At 34.7% G+C, this 24,899-nt stretch overlaps 1 protein-coding gene across 1 annotated transcript in view; it reads left to right on the top strand.

The window, feature by feature from the left end:
* The window catches only part of LOC105363720 (uncharacterized), a 219,286-nt gene that overhangs the window by 170,015 nt on the left and 24,372 nt on the right, over nt 1-24,899 (top strand). The gene's annotated exons all lie outside the window — the stretch shown is intronic.

Raw genomic sequence — 24,899 nt, forward strand, 5'->3', positions numbered from 1 at the left:
AGAAAATAGATTTAACGGCCGGATAATAATTGAAAATAAACGTTACCGTGTTCGAGTAATTGACCCATTATTCTTTCCGCGTTTCAGCGGTAGTGGCCACTAACGTCATTTTTCATAAATATAATTTTATCATGATCCGAATAAATTGTTAATTTCGTTGTTACTATGAATATTATTTAACGTTTGAGTTACTTTTCGGCTGATTACGAGGCCAAGGGAAAGGCCAATAGTCAATAATATTTCTTTACTGTGCGTATAAATTTGATAACATGCCTAATGTAATAAGTACATTTAAGTGCCGATTATAAGATCGTTTATTCGAAAGTTTATCGATGTCGAATAAATGAATATTGAGCTAAACAAACGGGGGGGGGGGGAAAAAAAATCTAATAATTTCGCTTACTTATTAATATCAAAAAACATAAGGCGAGAAAAAAAAGCGCATGCTTAGTACTTATAATTTATTGCGCGAACGTGGGACTATGTATTTTTGAAAATATTTCCATGTTTATACAACTATTTTGAATAGCATAAACACTATGGATCGTAATAATTAGCGATCTGATACGACTACAATAAAGTATATACACTTCTATACGTAATCTATTATGCAAAGATCATTGACAATCTTTTATTACGCTTGGTCGTAGGCATGTATTGTGGGTACTAAAAGTTTTATTAGGAATTGTGAAGAATTTTTTCAACAAAATGCCATATCGTATAAATAGCGATAAAATCAGTATCTATAATTGATATTACTATAAAAATCATTTAAATTCATTATGAATATCAATTCATTTTAATGGATAAGATAAAAAAACATTTGTTTAAAGATTTACATCGACAATAGTTGTTAGTGATAATATTTTCTTAAATTTAACATATAATTGCAAATAAAGCATAAGTTACCTGTTAAGTATATCCCATCACTACCAACCACCTCGTCTAATCGCTTATCGTGAGTCATATTTTTAACGGTAATCGAACCCTTTGGAATATCGGTCATTTTCGGGAAAAGAATTCAATTTTTATGAATAAATTTTCCCAAATACACGTGAGATCTCTCACGTATTGCTTATCTCACTGCACATCAACGTATAATTATGACATTAATCTTTTTCAAGATCAAGACGATATAAATACACGCGCACACACGAATATATTTGTACGTTCCAATCGCACATGGAAAATGGAAAAGAAATTAAAAATTACTTTACGATTATAATAAAATATCAATGATTTTGCATATGTAAATTGAAAATCAAAACAATATCACGATTAGAAGTTGTAATATTTATATGTGATATGTTAAAATTGATAATTTTACAACATATTGAATTGTTATCGGTTGGCCGATTACTTTAATGTACTTCTATCTACATTATCACTATGTTGATTAGTTATGAATTAGTGCGAATATTTTAATGGTATATTATATTATAATGATTAATAACTTTTTAAACATTTATTAATTATATGATTCATTATGGATTTACCTCTCCGTACTTTACACTATTTTGCCCAATCCGGGTTTCACGAAGATGTGTTGCTTTAATATATCATAATTAACATTGGCAATAAACTGAAACGTAATTGATGTTACACATTTCTCTTTAACACATCGAGTTAGATTATCGCAGTAAAAAATATTATCCCTTCAATATGAAATTTAACGTACTGTCGAATGGCCGATACAACATCATCTTATCATAACGCCAATATAAATATTTTGCATCCGGGTTTCTTCTTAACAATGATTTTGTCGAAAACCAATAAGAACAGCCTTAATCCGTGGAATAAACGTTACTCGTGACTCATAAAGAAAATAATAATAATTTTCGAGGCTTTCGCATTTTATTGAAAATGAAGAATAAGAATACAGATTTAAATGTGTCGCATTCCGATTAAATTCTGCGGATAAAAGATAAAAGTGGGATCTGTGCCCCTCCCAACCCCCTCCAGCCCATTTTCATCATCCTTAAACACCCCCCCCCCCCCCCCCCCACCCCCCCCACAACACGGCAGGTATACACTTGCGTTTGTATAATCGTGCATCCGCACGATTCTACTTGACGTTCGTCGTTGGCGCTGAACGAGTCGGCGATGATTCATTTCGATTATCTTGCGCACAATCGGTCATTTCGAGAGTTGATGCGCGATTGCGCCACCAGCTCCTCGTTTCGCAATGCAAAATATTTTTTCTTCCTCTTTTCCTTTTTCATTTTTATCGATTTTTATTTTCCGGAATTTCTAATTTAACATGTTGGCCGTGCTAATTTGCCGATAACGGCTCGAGCACACGCACAAGAGTGGGAATCAAATATTTGTATGTCTGCTTTACCGCGTAATTTCTACGCAGCGAGTATCGCAATTTTATGCACCCACCAATGCAACGGAAGGATACCCGGACTAAACTGGTTCTGTTAAGAGGCGTTAGATTATCTTCCCATCAAACATTGTCGTACTTCGATGGAAATATTTATGACGGTGTTGCTGCTACGGTCTAGTAATATCACCGGCCACCTTTATCCCGCCAAATTATTTACAATAATTCGCCTTTTATTTAAGTGAGCGCTGGGTTATCGAAAAAGAGAAAGTCATATTAGAAAAAGCCAGGCTGGAAGTGTGTTTATCGACGCCGCTCGGCCTTAAGCGATTATTATAAGCTAAATTGAGAATGTGCACGGCCTAGTAAGTAACTCCTGCCTCTTTTAATTTTAATTTACGATCCCCTTATCGCGTATATCTCCATTGTTCGGGCGTAATATTAGACGTATTTATATGGCACCCGGGACATGTCAAAGCGACAAATTTTTCCCTTCACATACCCAAGAGAAATTTGACCATAAGATCAGCCTTTAAGCCAACAACTCAAAAAAACGACGCATTAAGTGCGCAATACGTTATCACTCGAACGCGTGCGCACGCGCGCGCGCCCGCTCGCTCGCTCGCTCGCTCAAGAGGTTACGAAAATCTCAAATTTCAATTAAACAAACGGAAGAAAGCCCGGTGAACTCGATACCCCCCATCCTAAAAGCGAAGCTAAAACATATCGTATACGTACGGTGCTAAAGAAGGAAGAAAAATCGAAGGGCATCTTTTGTGCGCGAGAGCGGCGATATCTTAGGTGACGATATTCCAGGACCGAAGCCAAATAAACACCGAGGCGCACGCCAATGTTCAGACTGTCTCGATGTCGATCGCTTAGTCACATGAGAGAGTGCACCTAGCCGTGAAAGAATACTCTAATGACCTATGCCTGCCTTCCTAGTAACTTGCGGGAATCCAACGATACTTGGAAATTGTGATCAGCTTGTGCGTGAGACGAGCTGCCAAATGTGAGATGAAGGCCCTGTTTTTAGCCTTGCGTTTACAGAATATTATTCATACGTTGTAAGAGCCATTCTACCTCTCATACTCTCTCTCTCTCACTCTCTCTCTCTCTCTCTCTCTCTCTCTCTCTCTCTCTCTCTCTCTATATATATATATATATATATATATATATATATCTCGACCCAGCTCTCTATCCACCTCTCTTCGTCTGTCTTATATTATTGCTTCCCACCACTCGCTCTAAACCACGTGCCATACTTATGAATATTTAAGTATTTTAAGTATTTAAGTATATTTAATTATTATTATTTAATACAATGGCAGAGATGTGGCATATTTTTTCTTACGTTGTTATTGGTATTTTATGAACTGACAATATACCCAAGCCTACTTTTATTTTTATCGAACGCCTGAACTCGTGACTAATCACGTAAAGTAAAATCAATCATTACACATATTAAATAAAATGACGGCGCGCGCTCTCTCATATCGGTGAAATAGGCCTAAGAAGGCAGAGTAGTCGTCATCCTAGTCCGACGACACCTTCGAGCGAGAAGAATTAGTTATCTACCTTCGAAGCCTCGACTCGACTCGACCTGGATGTTGACTCCGGATACACACGACGAGGCCGATATTTGCACGGATTGCTCTCGGTGTTTTTCGTCATGCCACGCGTTACGTCGCTATGTACACGCACACCAATACAAAGCCCAAGCAAACGGATCCCCGAAGACGAACAAACGCTTTAACCAGTTTAACAAACAATGCGCGCGCGCGTAAGAGAAAAAAACGAATAAGAAAAAGGGTTGCCGGAACCAAAACCGAGCGAGAATGAGCGAGAAAGAGCGAGAAAGTGGGCGGCGAGAGGGATGAGGGGTGGACGGGGTAGCGGTTGGGGTTGTGGTTGAGCGGGACGAAAGAGAGAGAGAGAGAGAGAAATAGGTCGAGTAAATATATAAAAAGTAGGTACTCTCGAAAGGCGAAAGTGAAAAAGGCTTGTTGGGATCGAATGATTTAGAAAACATGGAAATTCGAAATTCCTCTAGTCGTTACCCCAGGTCGTTATTATTAACCATTTTCGTGGACGATAGCCCAGCAAGATGAGCGTAAGCTCGTCATTAGGTATTATTATCCATCGTCCATTGCGGTAAAGCCGCGTTCTTGGGAGACGCGGGGACGTGTAGAGCCATTGTCGTCGTGCAATTGAAAAGTCGGACGGTAGCCGGCTGCTGTCCGGCGATTCTCGTCATTCGGCTACCTCGCGATCGTTACACGAGGACGCATCCGGTAATGACGGCGCGAAATGGGCGGCAGCGGCGCTGCCAACAACACGAGGGAGGAGTCAGAGTCCCTCGCTCCGGGTGCGCCCGTGCGTGTGCCGATTGGTTTTGCGCGCGCCGACGCACGACGACTACGGCTTTTCCTTTCATTGGCCTCTCATTGTCGACTCTCCCCCCGTGGGCATCCCGTAGGATTTCCTCCTCCCGGGGATTACACGTAGCAGGTGCAACGATCCCAAGCGCCTCGTAAATACCCTTCTAGTATGTATTAGTGTGCACGGCGTATGCGGCCTTAAGCGGTGACACCTGCCCGCGCGACCAATTTGCACGACGCTTTCCCCTACCAGCCCTACCTACGGCCCGCTTCATCTTCTGCCAACTCGCACTCGCCTCTCTCTCTCTCTCTCTCTCTATATATATATCTCTCTCTCTCTCTCTATATCTCTCTCTCTCTATCTCTCTGTGCCTGGCACTATATTTTGCGCGCGCGCTTTGTCACTCCCTCCTTTTCCCAGCTTTGACATATTGACTTTGTCAAACGGGGCGATTCCGGTGTAAGGATTGAGCCAAGGATATGGCAAATTCGGACGGAAATAACCGGGGACTATTTCAAAGAGGCTTTTCGGTAATAGCATCTGCTTCCGTAATAAACATCCTAACGGGTGTGCCGCACTACAGTTCTCGAACGCTTACTTTTGTAATAATTTAAAGAAAGATAAAGGAGAATTTGGGCTAGTTTTTATATTCAATTTTTACAACTTATTTGGAAACGGAGGATAATTTCAATGATAATGCCTAAAGCCCGAATATAGATGTCGTGGTAATGATCTACGTTTATTATTGCCTTTGCGCTGCCCTATAAATCATAGCTTAAAGATGAGCCTACGGTTCACGGAAAATCTCCTCAATGCAATATTGTAAATTGCAAAACTTTTAAATAAAATCGTAATAGCAATATCGACGACAATGTATCTCGTCAATTGATTAGATTAAAAAGCAACAAAAACTGCAGGCTGTGAGAAGACAGGAGAAAGTGGTCGATATAAAAATATATGAAATATAAATTATAAGAAAAATTTAGCCAGAGATGAAGATTACGAATATTTAAATAGTCAAATAAATTACAAACTTTATTATGTTATTATATTGTAGATTAAAAGTTGATTAAAATCAATTCCGTACCGCGAGCTTTAGTGTGCAAATCTTTCATGAAGACTAATCATCTTTCTAAACTAAATGGAAATCCGTCGGAATCGCGATTTAAAATCTACTAGAATATAAACATGACAGAATGCCCACACACAAATAATAAAACACAAGCCGAGCAAAAGCATCGTGTCTCGAAACACTGTATCTTGCAGCGGCATAAAAATTAATTTCAAAGCTTCGCGGGCGTGCGCGCCAGTAGTTTTCGTTCATCGCGGCTGCCTTGTTTATTATTCTCTCGCTTGACTCATCTTAAATTTCCCCGGCTTCGGCTTGTATAGCCATCTATGAAGGTAGGAGAAAAAGGGTCGGGAGGCATAATAAAATGAAAAAAGCCGTCTGCGGTTTCATGTTCATCGGATGAGTTTGGCGAGTATTATACGAATGGCCTCCGCGCGCACGCGTCAGATGAAAATATTGCGCTGAAAATCGCCGCAGCCGTGGTGGCGGCGGCGGCGGCGGCGGCGGTGGTGGTGGTGGTGGTGGTGGTGGTGGTGGTGGTGGTGGTGGTGGTGGTGGTGGTGGTGGTGGTGGTGGTGGTGGTGGTGGTGGTGGTGGTGGTGGTGGTGGTGGTGGTGGTGGTGGTGGTGGTGGTGGTGGTGGCGATTACTTTCTTCGAGAGGTGTTGTCCCACGGCTCGTAAAAAAGTGCCGACGCTTCTCGACATACGACGGGGATCGGCGGCCCCTTAAACTCTCCGCTCTACCCCATACCACTCCTCCTCCCCCGCTACTGCGCCACTCATCCCCCCCTCCCCTCTTCCGACAACCCCTCATCAAGCTCGCGACCTGCCCCGCCCCGTCTAGCATGTGCAGTTGGCCAAAAAATGAAAAATCAAATTGCAATATGGTGATATGGCATTTGTCTTTGTAGACGACTCGTCGAGTTAAGATTTTCATGGTGTAAAAATTAATATTACTATCTTTCAATTTGGCATTTCATATTTATTTCCATGGTTGCAATGGAACCGAGGCAAGGGGTGGGAGTGGCCAGATTTCTTGGTTACTCAGGTATATTACTAAGTATGATGTATAAAAGTTGGTTAAGATAAACGGCCGCGAGGCCTTATTTAGAAATATTATTCTTTTGTATTTGTCATTAATGATATTCGAGGACAATTATATATTTGCATTTCTCTGTATATGTTAAAGAGAGGAAATACTATATTATGTTTATACATAAGAACAATTTACCGAACAATTTTTTATATAGTTTGCATTTAACTTTATTTGTTCTGTAATGAAAAAGATCGCATTAATGGCGGTCAGAATTAAATAAATCATATTTATATTTTTTATGTCCGGACGAATACATTATTTTAACGAAAAAGGCTATTATTATATTTATTTTATTATTTTATTTTATTTTTTTAAAAGGATTTTCGTAACTTAATATTGGAGAAAGTTTATTGTAATAGGTATATAACTTTTAAAGTATCCCTATGTAAATTTTAAATTTAAACCGCACAACCTGTATCTTTAAATTTTTGCAATTTTTTTTCTTGATTTTTTTTTTTCGTATATCAGATGAGTTAATACTCTTAAGGAAAAAATAAGTAATACACGTTTTATACCTACAGCACATGACATAAGAATAAATATTTTTTAAGAAAATATTATACTACTTAGTTTAAAACGATATTCGTAACTCAAGCTTTTTCCCAATTGCCAACATCTAGTTCTTTGTAATTAACAGGATTTTTTCAACAACTTTGTTGTTGTCTTACACACACTCACATACTTTATACAATGTTGAACAAAATGTAATTATTGACTTGCAATGGCTCATCCTGCTGTTCATTATAAAAATTTAGAATAGATATATGTACATTCGTGCATCTTAAGACATCAAACGTGTCTTCATGTATTACTTACATTAAACAAGTTGCATATTATATACAAAAATTTGCGTGTAAATGACATCGAAGCACCATAAATATTAAACACGAGACATAGTGCTATATTAAGTTCCTGTAAGATAATCGATTATTCTCTATCACTACGTCGAAGTAATTTAAATCGAAACTCATACCCAACAAGTAAACTTTATTACTCACACAACAATTTTATAATTATAAGTATCCAGAAAAATATTTTATATTTATTTCAAGCTTCAATTATAAATTGTATTGCATGCAACTTTTATGGTTCAAGTTGAATGGAATAAGTACATTTCAATTGTGAGAATATCGATTACTAACTACTTAACAATAACTTTAAATTGATTTATTGAAATTTTCATTACAAATATCACCTTTTCGAAAAAATCAAGAAATACGAAACGTGTCACAATGTAAAGTTGCACATACTAGAGAAGCAAATCAAAACAACATTCTACGCAGTTTCTTAAACTTGTATCTCTTTTCATAAGGTTTTCCTTTATATATATATATATATATATATATATATATATATATATAGATTTAAAGAAAGAAAAATTATTAGGCAAACATTATATATAGTGTTTAACCGATACCTTTCGCGATAATTGCGTTGATACGTTATTACGTATATAAACAAATGTTTTATATGTACATATTTCTTTACTCTTTCATATAATTGGCGAATTATTTTTGTTTCATTTGATTTAATTCTTAAATAATCGACACGAAACTAAAAGAATGCAACAAAAACGCATCAGCATTCATAATCGTCGTGTCGAAAGCTTTCATAATTATATGTTTGACATATTGAAGTGACAAATTAAAGTATTAATTCTATAATTCAGAATAAAATCTTAATTAATCATAATAAAACAGACATGTGCTTATATGTACGTGGTTAGTCCAAGGTTTCATAGGCAGTAAATATTAATAATATTAATAAATAAATAAATTAATAATAAATAAATAAATATTAATAATATTGGGTCTATTTAGAATATACTTATTATTAAAATGACTTTGTAAAGTCATAATACTTATTAAAATCCAATATATTGATTTTAAAATCAGTAAAATTATAATGAATTTCAAGAACCCTATTATCTGGCGCATAATTCAGTTGTCAATGGTTCCTTTTATTAGGTGAAAAATTTATATTATTTATTTACACCGAAAGAGAAATTAAAACTGTTATTGCTAACGACAGAAAAAAAGTATTCTAAATATCACAAATACTAAAAAATTTTCTCCTTATATGTTCTACTGTAATTTTATCTTATCTATCATTAAAGAATAAACGAACAACTTAATATAATTTTCGCCAAACCCAGCATACGAAAAGATATAATACATAAACCTTCCACTACAGATTTCCATCGTATCTAGATCTTTATTATCCGTATTTGTCTTTTGTAACTACTATTTACCGATATCTTGATATAATATTAATAAAGTAATCGCAGTGCTTGTATTAGTCACATATGAAATTTGCTGAAAACTCTCACGCAACGGAAGACTAATTTGTGATAACAGCTCGATTAAATTTCTACAAATTCGTATAATTTAAAGGAAAATATCACGAAATTGCTCATCCCTCGCTATACTCCCGAGGCTAAAGAGAAGGATGTTTTGACCTGATTTTCAAGCAGCAGCAGCAGCAGCATATCATAGCCATCACAGCTCTTGCGCGATTCTTCCTCTCTCCGTTCCTCGCAAATACGATTCTATAGATAGCCGCGACATAATATAATATATAATAAATCCTCGATCATCGTCGCTTACAAGGTGAAAATTCTCTGCGCGGTAGGTGGGAGCGCTACGTTGACATGTCGCTCTGAAACAATCGTCTTATTCACTCACGAGGGGACGACGATCGCCAAGAGCACACTTACGCTTTATTCGATAATCGAAAGTTATTGCTAATTAAAATTTATCTATTTATATCGGATGGTTAGGAGGTGTGATACTGCCCGTTAACGTTCCAAAAAATCTATTTGGACGAAGGTCGAGTGACTCGGTATCGGAAACAGCACCGTTTAAAGAGTTTTTTTTTATCGTCTAAGTTGATGACCAAAGTAGCCTTACATGCTTTATTAAAACACACACACATACACACGCGCGCACACACACACACACACACACACACATATTATTTGTCAATACTTAAGAGGTGGTCGGTCTAGGAATCTTTTTTATAAACGATCGGACAGACGGACTTTGAAAGTTGACTTTTTTTTGCCTACTTTAACTAAAGTGCGAAGACAATACAAAAAACTACGATTTCTAATCAAAATGTTGACAGTATTAATCCGTCGAATATGTAAATTTGAAACATTTCCTATTAATATTATATTCCTACTAATATTATACATATGGTATTAACATAAACATTAACCATATATTAACATATGGTATTAACAAATGTAGTTGAATAACGGGTTTCTACTTGTGGTTTAATCACTTTTACAGGATAATTCAATAATTCGAGCGGATTTCGGAAATTTGATGGAATAATCATGTTTAATTTTGGAACAGCTGAAAACTTTCAATATATTTAATATTAATTAGATAAATATCTAAAACTTCTATAATTCTTACGTAATATGCAAAATAGGAGAAATGAACTAATGAACGAATATTCAAATCGAGTGTAAGTGAAAACATTTAACTTATTTACAGTGGCATGTTTCTCGTGAGAGCATTACGATGAAAAAACAAATTTACTTCACGCGAAGAATATTGATTTATCCGCTAATCTGCCATTACATGTAATTTAATATTCAAAGCGCAGCAAGTAATTTATTTACCTTTATTAATAAATAAAATCAACCAGAGTAAGAGCATTCTAAAACAAAACTCTGTTCGGCATATAATTAATAGTATATTAGAATTTTATTATTTTTTTCCTATTTTTCCCCGAAAGGAAAATTGCCTTGTCTAGATTTTTTAAAATGGCGTTTAACCACTTATAAAGTTGCGTTCATTAACGCAATCGGTATATTATATCAGGATTTAATTATGATTTATTCTCTTTTTTCAAAACAGACTATGAATGTTACGCAAGTTATAAAGTGTACAAGATGAACACATTACATATGTATGCACATTTTTTTTTTACCTGCTGAAAGGCTACAATTCATACGACATTCAATATCTAATTTGAAAAGAAAATGCGTAAAGTTATTTGGAAAATAGAGATAATGAGCGCGGCAAGGAATTTCTAAATTAATATGTCCATCCATCAATGAAGCACAGCGCGAACCTACTTTCGCATTAAACTTGACACGATTTTATCTCACACATATAAAATATTGAACCATCCAATGCTTTACAAAGCATTTAAAAGAATATTATCGTGCGCGCGCGTGTTGCTCAATGCGTTCGGTTAATCGCGCACGCGCAAATTCAGGCACTTTCATAGCGCGGGTACGGATAACGATCTTCTAATTGCTCGGATTTACGAGCGCATTAAGGCATCACTGGTCAGGGGGGGGGGAGGAGAAAAAAGAACAAGACAAAAATTGAAAGAAACCGAAGTACATTTGCACATTTCTCAAGGAGATTCATCCGCTACGTTTTCAGTTTTTTCAGCCTATTTTGTCTGAAGTTACGACGAGGTTCCGAACATTCCTCGGAATTTTTGTCATCCCATCGTATTTGCAACGAAGAAAGGCATAATGTTTTTATCAACTTTCTTTTTACTTTTTTCAACGTTATTATAGAAAATACTCCGTGATATATTGTTTGTTAAATGAAATTAATAGGTGTGGAAAATTGAAATTATTTTCGTTTTTATTTGAAATATCATTTTTCACGAGAATACCTTTTTCATTTTTCTAGGCGATTATTGAAAGGCATTGACTCATTTTTATAATTAAGTATGTTCAATTTATTTGTTTTTTCCACTTAATTAATTTTTGCAGTATTTTTGAAGAATTCATTAAACGATAAGGTATATTGTTTGCTTTGCAAATTTTGTATTAACATTGAAAACATTTTGAAAATTTATAATTAAACGATGGCACATGTTATTATTAAATGGTTATTTTATTAATAATTCATTTTTAAATTTAAACTTTAGTGCGATCTTTTGAAAATCTTCACATATATTATTAAATCATTATAAATTGCACGAAATATACTTAGCGTTTATTATTGTAAATTACATCATGATATTATAATATTTTATTCGAGATATTATGAATAAGTGGCTTACAAAGGTCGTAATTTTATTATTCAATGTACATTGTAATCAATTGAAATTAAAGTAATAATAACAAAAATTGATTTAAAAAGTATATTCAATTAGAACAGATTCAATTATTAGAACAGATTTTTTACAAAAAAAAAAGAAGAAGAAAAAAACTAAATTTCTCCAAATACCGCAAATTGATCGCAAAAATTTTAATATCCATATAAAAATTAGATTATTTAATATTCTGTAAATATAAAAAGTAGTTATCTAATAATTTTTATAGTAAATTTAATAGTAAATAATAGTAATTTCTTTATTGTAGCCTTTGTCAAATCGAAATGATCAATTATTTTTTCTACACTGTTATTAATATTGGATAATTTTATTTTATTTTTTTTTTAATAAGCAAATAAATATTCTCGGAGTACTCAGGTGAAAAAGACAAATAATTTATCATTATTATTACATTAATCCTTACAGTGTAGTCGTCATAAACTTTTATTTTCTTTGCATGTTATTGATAAAAAGTATTCTGATTTATAGCCAGATAAAAGCCTTAAGATGAATACATTAAAAAAAAATAGATAAATAAATAGCACATAATCTTATCAACCTGTCAACGGTCGAATTAAAAAATTCACTAAATGCTGAAAATCCATGATCACATAATATGTATATACATGTGCGTGTGTGTGTGTGTGTGTGCGCGTGCGTGCGCGCGCGCGTGTATGCATCTGTGTGTGCGTATGAAGTTTTTCAAGTTCCTTACCGTATAGCAGAAAACATTCATCCAGAAATAACTGTCTAACAACTCTTGCTATAAGAATAGGAATTTCTTGATGAAACCTTGAATGTATTTAGGCATATATAGAACTGTTTGTATATTCTTATCATTTGTTATTTCTTTTGATGTTTTTATTCAAAGTATGATTTTCATATAATATATTTTTGCGAGTGTAAATTGATGCCTTATAAGTACTTTTTTTTTTTTTTTTTTTGCCTGATGTTGAAATTAATGGAGCAAAAGTTAAAACTTATGCTTGAACAATAGAAATTTTCTCGAATAAAAATAAACTTTTCAACCCAATGCTATTGTAGCATAATCATTCACGAAAAATTTACTTAATAAGGAGCAAGGAGCCTCTATGCGGTGGCTGTACAATGTAATAAGTGTACGATTATTCCGTAATTATTAATCATACAAAAGGGAAGAACACTTTAAAGACGATTGAAACTTGATTTCAAGAGTTTGAAAAGATTTAGGGAGTGTACAGCTACCAAATTGAAATATTACGCTTGCGAGCACGAGCTAATGTAATAACGCACATAAATCTACATAATGACCACCGCTTTAATACGTCTGCACGCGCCGGAGCGTCGGAATTTATATCTGCAGTTATATATGTATATCAGTCCTCGGGACTGGTAGCTGTTTCCATCGGACGAGATATTCTAACGAGGCTGGATTAAAAGCTCTCACGCGCGCGTACGCGCGCAAAGGCTCAAAAAATGATAAAGTCCGACTATCGAAATGAGCGTCAAAGCTGTTGTACTGACCGTTAAATAGGTCACGGTAACAGCCTTTGTTAATGATGCATAATAGGCCGTTTTGCAAAAGCTCTTTCCTTTATCGTGATTTAATGTTATTAGGTATGAATGCGCGCGTCCGTGCGTGCGTGCGTGCGTGCGCGCATTTGCGTTTACGTGTGAGCGCGCACCTCCGCGGAAGAAAAGACACGAGATTTTATTTCTGAGTTATCTATTTAAAAAATACCGCGTTAGCGCGGAGTTCATGAGAAAATAAGTAATGAATTAGATGCATTTTATAAAGACAATATTTATAGCTTTAATATATTAGATACAGGTTATTGTTTATTAAAAGATACTTTAAATGCAATTACGTGCAAAAATCGTGTTACATATGCTTATTATGATATTCGTGAAATTCATGCCGATTAATAATTATTTATGAACTATTATTAGTTATATCGTATTACTTTAGAAATATGAATCTATGCAAAAGAAACAAACTTTAACTCCGAAAGGAGTCATTGCATTTATAATTAATTATTAAAATTTATTAGTTTCCTCTGTAAATGATCGTGAAAATTGTTGAAAACTTCTTATATCAATTTATCCACAAGTTCTTGCTAAATCCTTCATTTAACAAAAAGTCTATTTTGTATTTTTAATACACTATATTTTATATTGTCTATATATATATATATATATATATATATCGATGAATATATTATTTTATAAAACATTTAATATTTAGCACACATTTTAGGCACAACCGCTGGTTTCTTATTATTTAAGGACTGACTAATAATACTCTTAATTTCTATCGTCGCGACTTCACGACTTGACGACTTTAGGCTTACTTGATTCTAACTTACCCGTTAATGATAATGCTTACACTCCTTACAATTATTTACTGCTACCCTCGAGACTAGTAAATTAATGCGATAACTCCACTTAAGTATCGGTACTTGATTTCTCTATTTTATGTGCTACTATTTACGAAGTCGTAAAATAAAGTACGGCCATTAATAAGAAGAAGCTGTGGTTCACAGGAATAATTATCGAGTTAATTTCTGTCGACAAGTCAACCGATATAGATTACTTACGTTTGTCATAATTGAGAAAATTCAAAAAATGCAAAAAAAAAAAAAACAAAATAAAAGTAGAATATTCTAAGTAATTGTAGAAAAAATTTTTCATGTCACGCGATTCGCTTTTCCCGTAAGGCGTGTCTGCACATACGCACGTATACATCACCCATGAATGAATGTTGAGACGAACGACGCATCATTCGGTCTGCTCTTTCGCTCTTTCTCTCTCTCTCTCTCTCTCTCTCTCTCTCTCTCTCTCTCTCATTTTTTCTCTCTGGGGTGTTTTTTCTACCTTATTCTCGCCTGGAGGATTCGCAGCAGCGATAATCACCGAGCGGATGTATGTCGGAGAAAAATTTCTTTTCCCTCTCTCTTTCTCTCTCGTCTTCAATCGGCTAGTTGTACGCCTATAATAAAATCCATAGTGTTTATAATGTATAGCACGCATAACGCAATATAACAGTCATATTTATATTGATTTTTTTACCGTCTCACAAAGTCATTTATAAATCGCGCAATATTTGCGGATTAACTAAATGACGTCACATTGCAAATTTAATAATTATGCGGATGAGTTATTGCTATTCAATCGTTCATTCATTATTATATTTGTACTTCGAAATTTATTGGCTATTGTTAATGGCTCTAGGCAATAGCCGGTTCACCTATATTATACTTCTATAATTGATGGGCGATTTAAAGTTTACTTGATGAATTGGATTATTAAAGGAAACATTTGAAAAATTAACAAGTAGCAGCTTCATTCGATAGCAATTAACATGTTGTAATATGGGATTTACACAAGAGAATTTTTTTTTTTTTTTCAATTCATAACTATAAAGTGTAGAAATATATTTTAAATTTTTACAATGAACATTAATTGATTAACATCAAACATTTAATGGTAAATTATTTTGCAATCAATATTAAATAATCATAAGGCTTCATTTGTCATATTAATGAAGAAAATCTCTTATAAATAACATTAGGGACGCAAATTCTTATTGAAAATGTTGAATAAAGAAGATTTCATAAATTATAATAGATATAAAAATTAATTTATAGCGACGTCAAAAAATTACAAAATTATTTTAATTTTTTTTAATCGATGATTAAAATTGAAATTGATCCAGCAAGTTTATTAGCATAGATTTTTGAAATCTTCTTTTAAAAACATAACAATACGCGCAAAGTGTCCTTATCGCTCTTGAGATTATCAACTTTGAGAAAGTAAAAAAAAAAAAGAAACATTATAGCAACGAGCGGATCGAAACAGAGGATGAAAGAAAGAAAGAGCGAGCTAGAGTGTGAGGGAGGAAGAGACACAGAGAGAGAGAGAGAGAGAGAGAGAGAGAGAGAGAGAGAGAGAGGGAGGGAGAGGGAGATATAAAAATAAGCAGATGGATACTGAAGGCTCCTTTGAATTTCTAATGGTAAAGCGTGAGTATTCTGTCGTATGTGTCACGTCCATATATCCAGAACATAAGAGTTCCAACTCGCAATTCTAATCCAACGTTTGTTGTCTGTCATCCGAGAGCACGAGTCCGCACTTCTATCTGGACTCCAGACAATAGCTTCACACACACGGTTGCGCGGGCTGACGTGTGCGGGCTAATGATCCGGTGACATAATGGGAAAAGTTAGAAATCGTGTATTGACCGTCCAGGCGGCTAATCGGGGTATAAAATTAACTCCCTTGTTCTGATTGCATACCGTGACGTAGCAGTACAAGGCAAGAGTTATCGCCATGTTCAAATAGTTGCCGATTAACCAGAGAGAATAAAATATTTATATTGCTTTATATTAATATTATTCGTATATAAAGGTCTTGCACGTGTTGCGGGGATTTTCCTTAGGTACACGCGACACTGAAATTTACTGCTATGAATTAACACGAGGAATTCACTGCTGTAAATTACCGTGATAATTATTGTTCCATTATTGAGATTGTCCTATGTATGTTCAAAAGTTATCTAGGTTATTGAGTAGAAACTCTATTGTCTATTATGCATGCTTGATGGAAAAATTTTTTCTATGCTATTTTCCCAATAATTGAATTTGAAATAAGAGACAAATAATCTAGGACGAAGTTTGTGTAGAATTAATAGCGAAAATCCGCGACAAATTAATATAAATTGTTTAATATACGTTTGACGATAAAGGCTTATATACATATATATATATATATTATTTAGTGAGACGTGATGTTTCTGATATGTAATTCAAGTATTGTTATCTATATGGTTGTTTCAGGAGCTGATAAAGTAAATTTAAATAATCTGTCGCATTTAAATAAAATTTTCCTAAGAAAATTAACGTACGCCTGATTAGGTGAAATTTAGTTTTACTTGTTAGCACATAAATTGTTAAAAATACGAGTCAATAATAATAAAATAATGATTATAGCTATGACAATTTATCTCATATTATTTAACGTGGCAAATAAATAATTGACACGCTGAGGAAATGCTTTGAACAAAATACTGAAGACTTATAAATTTCATTAGAGTGCATTGTACATTTAGGTTAACCTTCAAATTTTTGAAACATGATATAAATAGAAGTTGGGCTCATTTCTTGTAAGTCATAAGTAAATAATGTAAAATTTTGACATACAGGCAAGATAATGTATATTCGGTAAGTTGTTGACCTAAGATTTAATAAATGAAGATGCGTATGATAAAAAAAAATTTGTATTAAAAGATTACATATTGGCTATAACTCTTATTAGAATAACTAAAATTTGAAAATATATGCATGGAATTAACTTTTGTTTTATGAAATAATAAGTAAAATATTTTTTCTTAACTTTGTCTGGCTAAAATAGACATTCTATTGTAAAAAAATTTTATTGTACAATATCGAATGTTATGATTTAAATAATAAAAATTTGAGGAATTTAAGGAAAGAAAGGAAACAAGAGGGAAAAATGGTTTAGATCGATCGTTATTTTATGTTTTCTATTTATTATAATACGATATTTTTCATTATTACCTCAATAAAAATCACGTCAACTGGCTGTTGCAACGTTAGGTACAAGTAATTCTTTCTTTTTTATCTTTTTTTCTCTTTTTTTCCGTGAACGTGTCCCAAATAAATCCTTATTGATATAATTGTTGGAGCATAAAAAGTCAATTATCAGATCAATCATATTAGATGACACTAGACAATTGGCATTAAGAGATAATAGTTCCCGGTCGTTATTATAGGTATAATATACTTGGAACAAAACGGGTAGATTAATGCACAAGTACAGTCGCAAGTGTTCAATGGCTTAACACGTGTTTCGCTTAATCCGTCCCTTTTTCTTTCTATTATGAAGAATTTGCCGTCATTATATACGCATTATATACAATACAACTTAAGTCGCTCCACCTCAAACTTCTTTTTAGCATAAGTAAATTGCCAATGCGCTCGAGACGTTTATAATAAAATGACACATTCATGCGCAAGCCTCATGTATATGAAAAATTGTTGGAATATTACTGGCGCATTGTTGCCACGTTGTACTTGACTTACCGAAATTGTCTCACGGTCTATAAATCTGAGAGAATCTCAATTTTTACAAAATCCAATAGATCATGTGTAAAGGATGGAGCGCATTTTTTTACTAGTACTGCCCGAGTCGGATATAATCAAGATTAGAGGTTACTCTAATTAATTTTAATTTAATGTTATAAAGATTAAAAAATTCTATTAAAAATATCTTCTGATTGTGTTGATACGAATTATTAAAAATAGCGAAAAATAAATACTTCTATAATGAATTCAAGACTCATAGTTAGTTATACCGAAATATTGATTATAATATTGGGATGTTTATCGATTTTATAATATAATTAGTATTGTAATCGTATTATGGATAATTATTAATAAAACATTGCCATTAATATTTAGAATATTGTGTAAATAATCGGAGGAAGTGGACAAATAAAATATTTATTTAGTACATAGAAGTCTAAAACTAGTAGTAACTTTGAAATCGGGACATCATTCATAAATATGTAATTCGAAGATTTTTTTCTTTTTTTAATAAATTTGTAAATTATTTGATAATTTTTAGTTTTAATTGTGCTCTGCAAGTAATTCGTTTAATCTTGCTATCTTTCCTAATTTTTTTTCGAATTTAATTTTTCGTTAATTATATTCAAGAGACTTTCTATAAATAAATAAATAAATATATATATATATATATATATATATATATATATATATATATATATATATATATGTAAAAGGAAGAATTAAAAAATTCTTATCACGCTATAATGAATGTGATGTAGATTTAATTACAGGAAGATTTTACATATTCTTTGTTTTACGATAAAAATTTCCGATGACCTAAATTAAAAATACGACATGGATCATATATGTTAGTTAACGCGTACAATCAATACGAAATATTATATGAATTTGTAGTAATGTTATTAGCTTTTTCGATTGTATGAATAAAATATAACATTGTTGCCGAGCTGATTCGTCGCTACTGTGATGGGAAGGGACGAAAGTTCGAAGCAAATATTGTCCCTAATCATCGACAATGAATTATCATTCATGTTTTTTATGTAGCTCAATTGAAAAGAACATTTGTTTGAATCATTACACTTATACATAAGACTCATAAATTATGTAAAGAAAGATAGACACGAGTAATAATAACGATGCATTCGTTGAAATGAAATTTACGTACATAGGCGCATTATCGGCAGTATTAACGAATTAATCGACAAATTAAGAAAAACAATCATCGATAATAAACACTAACGCGCGGTAATTATCATAATGACTATCCCCACGTAATAGTTTTCCAACATATTCTCACAATTTTCGCGGCGACACATTACAAAACACGTCGCACGCTCCTTCCAATTAATAACGCGCCGACGATCATTTAATGATACTTCATGCGACCCTTAAGGCTCGCAATGGCGATTGTTTGATAAATGATCCAATTAACGTACCGTGATCGATGATCGACAAATCACGACCGATCAATCACGCGCATGCGGCGTGCCACGACCACCGTGGTGCTATCCGTCTCTCCTGCGGGCCCGCGTTTCCCCAGAATTGGGCCAGTAGTCCGTAAACCTGTTATGCCTCGCTTCTCTCCTTCTGTCTATTCGACTCTCCCTTTCTCGCTCCTTCGCTCGCACGCGCGCGCACACACACTACTACTGCTACTACTACTACTACTACTACTACTACTACTACTACTACTACTACTAAAGATACTCTTGGCCATGGAGAGGAGAGCGAGGTGTATCGTCTTCGATAAATGAAAGTGATTTGCGAGATAGGAATACGTGGGCTTATGAGCAGCGAGTATGCGCTGCATTGTACGTGTCTTGAGTGTCGACGATTTTTTGATGGTTCAACGATCCAAGTGAAATGCAATCAATTAATGTGATGTATGCTCTGAGGAATCGCATCCGATTGCGTTATCCTGATATTGAAGGATAATTTAAGATGAGGTTTGGCCGTAGCACAGTGACTTCCCTCGGCTTTGTTTGACTATGCTATATTCATTTCAATTATGGAAATGTATCATTAGCCAAGAATTCTTACAATGTATCGAGTTTTGAATGGGAATTTCTCGTAAAAATTTCTTCGATTCATAACCCTCTTCAAAGCAAATATTAGTTAATCATTGCTACACACTCTTTATGGTAATAACTATTTAGTTATTATAATTTACTGTTAAGACTTTTTTCTTCTTTTTTTTCTTTTTGTTTTTATTTTTTTTTTTTTTTTTTTTTTTTTTTTTTTTTTTTTTTTTTTCTTTTTTTTTTGAGGTGGAATGAATACGTGAACACATACACCTTTACATTGTTTAAGAACACCAATACTCGTAGAATCCGGCCTTCGTAGTCATTCGTAGTGTTTGCATTTCAAAGATCAATGCTTACTCTCGCTTAACTTATCAAATGTTGTGTCATTAATCTATAATTTACGATTGATTTGCAGTTTACGAATTATTTATTTTGCTTTATAAGAAACTAAAAAATTACGACGAATATTAATATTATCCGCTCATTCGAGTCTTTTGCTTTATTCATTCGAGCCGTATTTTCCAGGATATATCCTGTATGCAGTGTACATGAAAGCATAAAAGATAAAACCATAACAAAGAAATACTTGTTTAAGAAGTGCTGTATCTAGTCAACAAAGCATGCTCGTGTGTAATTTGAAAAGTGTAAACATATTAAAATCTACCCGGACGCCATTGAGCTTCGGTATTGGTGTGAAAAATTGTAACTTTTAAACTGAGCAAGCAACAACCAGTACCTCTCTCAATTCGTTTTCTCCAATTTCAATGACACGGTTATTTCGTTAATTAGATAATATGATGAAGTAATACGAATTTTATAACCACTTGGAAAAGGGTCAGCTCGACATACTTCACGTACACGTATTATTAAGCGTTTATTCTCTCCTTTTTCTTTTATCATGTAGATGAAAATAAAAATAAAAAAATATAAAATAAAATAAAATAAAATAAAAAGGAAAAAGAAAAAAAAGAAAAAAAAAAAAGAAGAAAACCCAGCTTTATTAATAAAATAAGTTTATAACATTAACAGTACGAGGATGGCTTTTCACATTAATTTAAAAAATTTCGAGATAATTTATACAAGCCGTTAACGAAATAACGAACGGACATATTAATTAATAAGCTCGAGCAGGCGTCGCATCCATCCAACAATCTTATAATCATACGGTGCTTGAGGAGTCCTCTCGAACTTGTGAAAATTCCACGGTGCGCTTTGAGACGCGATCTCCATTAATTCGTGCAAAGCGATTAAAAGCATCGGCGGTAATTGCGCGAAAATAAGCGGCGGTGAAAGGGGAAGGAGGAAACCGCGCTTCTAAAAATCGAAACTCCGAGCGAGCGCTCAACGAGATATAGAGGACGCTCATTTACATGAATGAATCGACAAGCGAGCACCGCCATGACATCTCATTATGTACCCCGCAGGTCTCGAGGATGTCAAAACCCCGGTGAGAAGAGGAAGAGGCGAGAAAGCGCGGAGAAAATCGCCGGTGTTAAATTGTGCGCACGAGGTGTCGCGCGCGCGCGCGCGCGAGCCCGAGCACGAGTCGAGCAAAGCGAGGAGACTCGCTGACAGGCTTCGAACTTCTTTATGGCCAATAATAAGTCGTTGGGTACTCCGTTATCGGTCAGAGGCTCGCCAAAAGAGCCGAGGAGCCGCGCGCGACAATGAGAGAGGAAAATCGTTAAAAGTGCCGAGCGCTTCGATATAAACGAGGCCGTGTGGCGCGCCTTCTAATGGCCAGCAGCGCTGACAAAATAATTCCCCGAACAAGGGACGAGACACTGCGTCTAATGTCGAGTCGACACATGTGTCTTGCCGGTCTTGCTTGCTGGTCTCGCTGGTCTCGCTGGTCTCGCTGGTCTCGCTGGTCTCGCTTGTCTCGCTGGTAACATTAATGCACTTTCGCCGATCGTCCCAAGGCGCTCGGGCACGTAAATGTCGGCGAAGCGCAGGTGAAAGAGTAAGCGGGGGCACTTGGAGCTATATAGTTATAGCGCGAGGTCGTGTTTGGAAATGTGGTGCTTATGAAGGAATTTATTATTGTAATGTTGCGATGGCTCGCTGTACTTGGCCGATGTTTGAATAATTCAGAGAAGATATTTAGCATTATGGCGTTTGTAGTTTCGTCGAATTTACGTTTCGTTAATGCCTGGTTGAATGGTCGATACGATTGGATTAGAATATTTAGAGCGCGCCTATATCGAAAAATCAATAAAGATCGATGATTAATTATTATTAAAAAAAAAAAAAACAAAAAAAAACAAAAAAACAAAAAAAAACAAAAAAACAAAAAAACAAAAAAAAAATACTAATTTCGGGATTATTATATTTCGGAAGATGCGCTCGCAGTTCTAAATTGTTTTGTTCATTAAAAACCAGTTTATGAAAGAGTAATGATCTATCATTGAATGAATAATCGCTTCTTCTCTTGATAAATTAAATCTTATCAATTTCACTTGAGCAAATACGACAATAAATTCGAAGAGTCTTTATTGTCGGTGTATCACTTATTCCGAACTTTCGAAAGAACAAGTTTTCCCACAAAATCTTATTCCCGGCAAATCGCAGCTTCATTCACAACGGGATGAGCGGAGATGCAACTACACATTCAATATAATATAAAATTATATCAATTAAATCCAATAAAACTTTGCAGGTCGGTGAAAAATGAAATATAAAACAATTAAAAGTCGTCGATGAATTTTCAATTATTTTTAAGTCTTAGGCAGGCGTATGTGTAATAACGCCGGTGAAGTGGTACGACTGGGTACGACTGGTAATACTGGTTATATATGCTATAAGTTCACGTATTCTGTTTGATTCTTAACATTATAAGCTACTTTTTTTTATTATTATTTTTGCTTTAGTTTTGTTTTTGTATTAATAACTGTTTTAATGAATCTCTCGAACGAAAAATATTTATTATAAATAGCATTAAAAAAAAAAAAAAAAAAAGAAACTGTGAAATACACTTACGATTCTTTAATACAACAAACGGGAACATTATTGTCCGATAAATTAATTGTAATTTTTCAAGTAAAGTGACGAGATATTATTTGTTTGGGTGAGTAAAAAATTATCCTTATATATTCAATTTTTAAATTGCATATAAATTTTGCAACAACGTTAATTGTGCCTACATTAATCCTCGTGCGAAATAAAATCATAATTAACGTATAATAGGCCTGGAATAATATTTCCTCTTCTTTGAAATGACAAAGTATTTTAAGTCGTTTAAATGCCCCTTAAAGCCTAATTATTACCAAAAATAATAAAGCGGGATAAAAATTACTCATTATTTTTTGCGCATTTTTATTATATTCAGCATTCAAATCACCATGAAGTTAAGGATATTTATAGGGCGCATTATTTAAAGTGCCAAATAATAAATTGCCCTCTTATATTTGCGGGCAAATCGTACGGCTAACCTTCGCCTCCATACTAGACACTTAACCGCACCAATATCGCGCGCATTAAAACGCATAATTCAATGGTGCTGGACGTGCACGCGGAATAATTTCGTCGAGTCCTCTTATCCGTCAGCCGAGCCTATCTGCGATCGAGCGTACGACTCTCCTCTCCCATTGAGCAGTACCTCGCCGTTAATTTTTAGCGACCAGAGTGGCTTGGCCATCTCTTATACCTCGGATATTTCGTGTCTTTGCGCACACGGATTAACATCAATCATCGGGGCCGGGTCGACGCGCGCCGCGTAATCGTTAAATGAATCGTACACGGGCGGCAGGGTGAGGATGAGGTTGAGAATAAGGATGTGAACGAGGATGAGGACCAGGAGGAGGACGAGGACGAGGACGAGGACGTGGAGGAGATTGAGAATGAGAATGAGAATGAGAATGAGAATGAGAATTGAGAATGAGGATGTGAAGGTGAAGGTGGAGGAGAAGGGGTAGGAGAAAGAGATGGAGAATGAGTGGCAATGAAGGAAGAGGAGGCGGAGGAGGGGGAGAAGGACGCACAACGATGCTGGTCTGATGGTCGTTAATAAATTTATGTGGGTGGCGTTGTGGCAGTGGCAGTGGCAGTGTCCACGACGACGACGACGACGACGACGACGACGGTATGCGTAGCAGCTACGATATGTGTCGTGAGGAGCCGTTCCTATTTAATATCCGAGGACAGATGGAGCTAGAAGCCCGAAGGATGTGCAACGAGGAGGAGCAATATAAGGGACTGAAAGAGGAAGTTGAGCGAATGATTGGCACGAGGACGGCAGATTATAGTGATATGGCTTAGATTATCGCCGCTCAATGCGTAACAATTTTAATAAAAGTAGCCGTCGGTGTACCGACCGCATACCACACGTACCTCTTACTGAATATATACGGTAGCATAAAGAATTTTCCTTTATATTCCTAAAATTTAATAGTAAAATACAATTCGCGTCAGTTCCTCCCACAGTCTTATTATTTACAATCATATGGGTTACATTTATGTTTAATTATAACGGGAGTATACAGCTCAGTCAGTTTCATGCATAAGTGTGAAATTCAGACACGATTGTTAGATCGATTCAATTATATTTTATTGCACGTGACATCACATATTTGTACAAATGGATATATCCGTTTAAAGAAATTGTTTGTTCTTTACGATCTAATATCGCTCGAAATGATTATATTTAATTGAAAAGAAACTCTTGGCGGGAACGTAAAGAAGCTTTTATTCATAGAATAAATAAAAAATTATTATCGTTTATTATTAATGTTAAATAATTTGAGTTTTTATTAAAATTTTTTTACTATTTGTGAGACAAAGATAAAGGAGGGAAAGGGTACTAGTAAAATAAATTTAAAACAAGCAGGGATTTATTTAACG

Source organism: Ceratosolen solmsi, unplaced genomic scaffold, assembly GCF_000503995.2.
Source record: "Ceratosolen solmsi marchali unplaced genomic scaffold, CerSol_1.0 scaffold3, whole genome shotgun sequence".
Classification (NCBI taxonomy): Eukaryota; Metazoa; Arthropoda; class Insecta; order Hymenoptera; family Agaonidae; genus Ceratosolen; species Ceratosolen solmsi.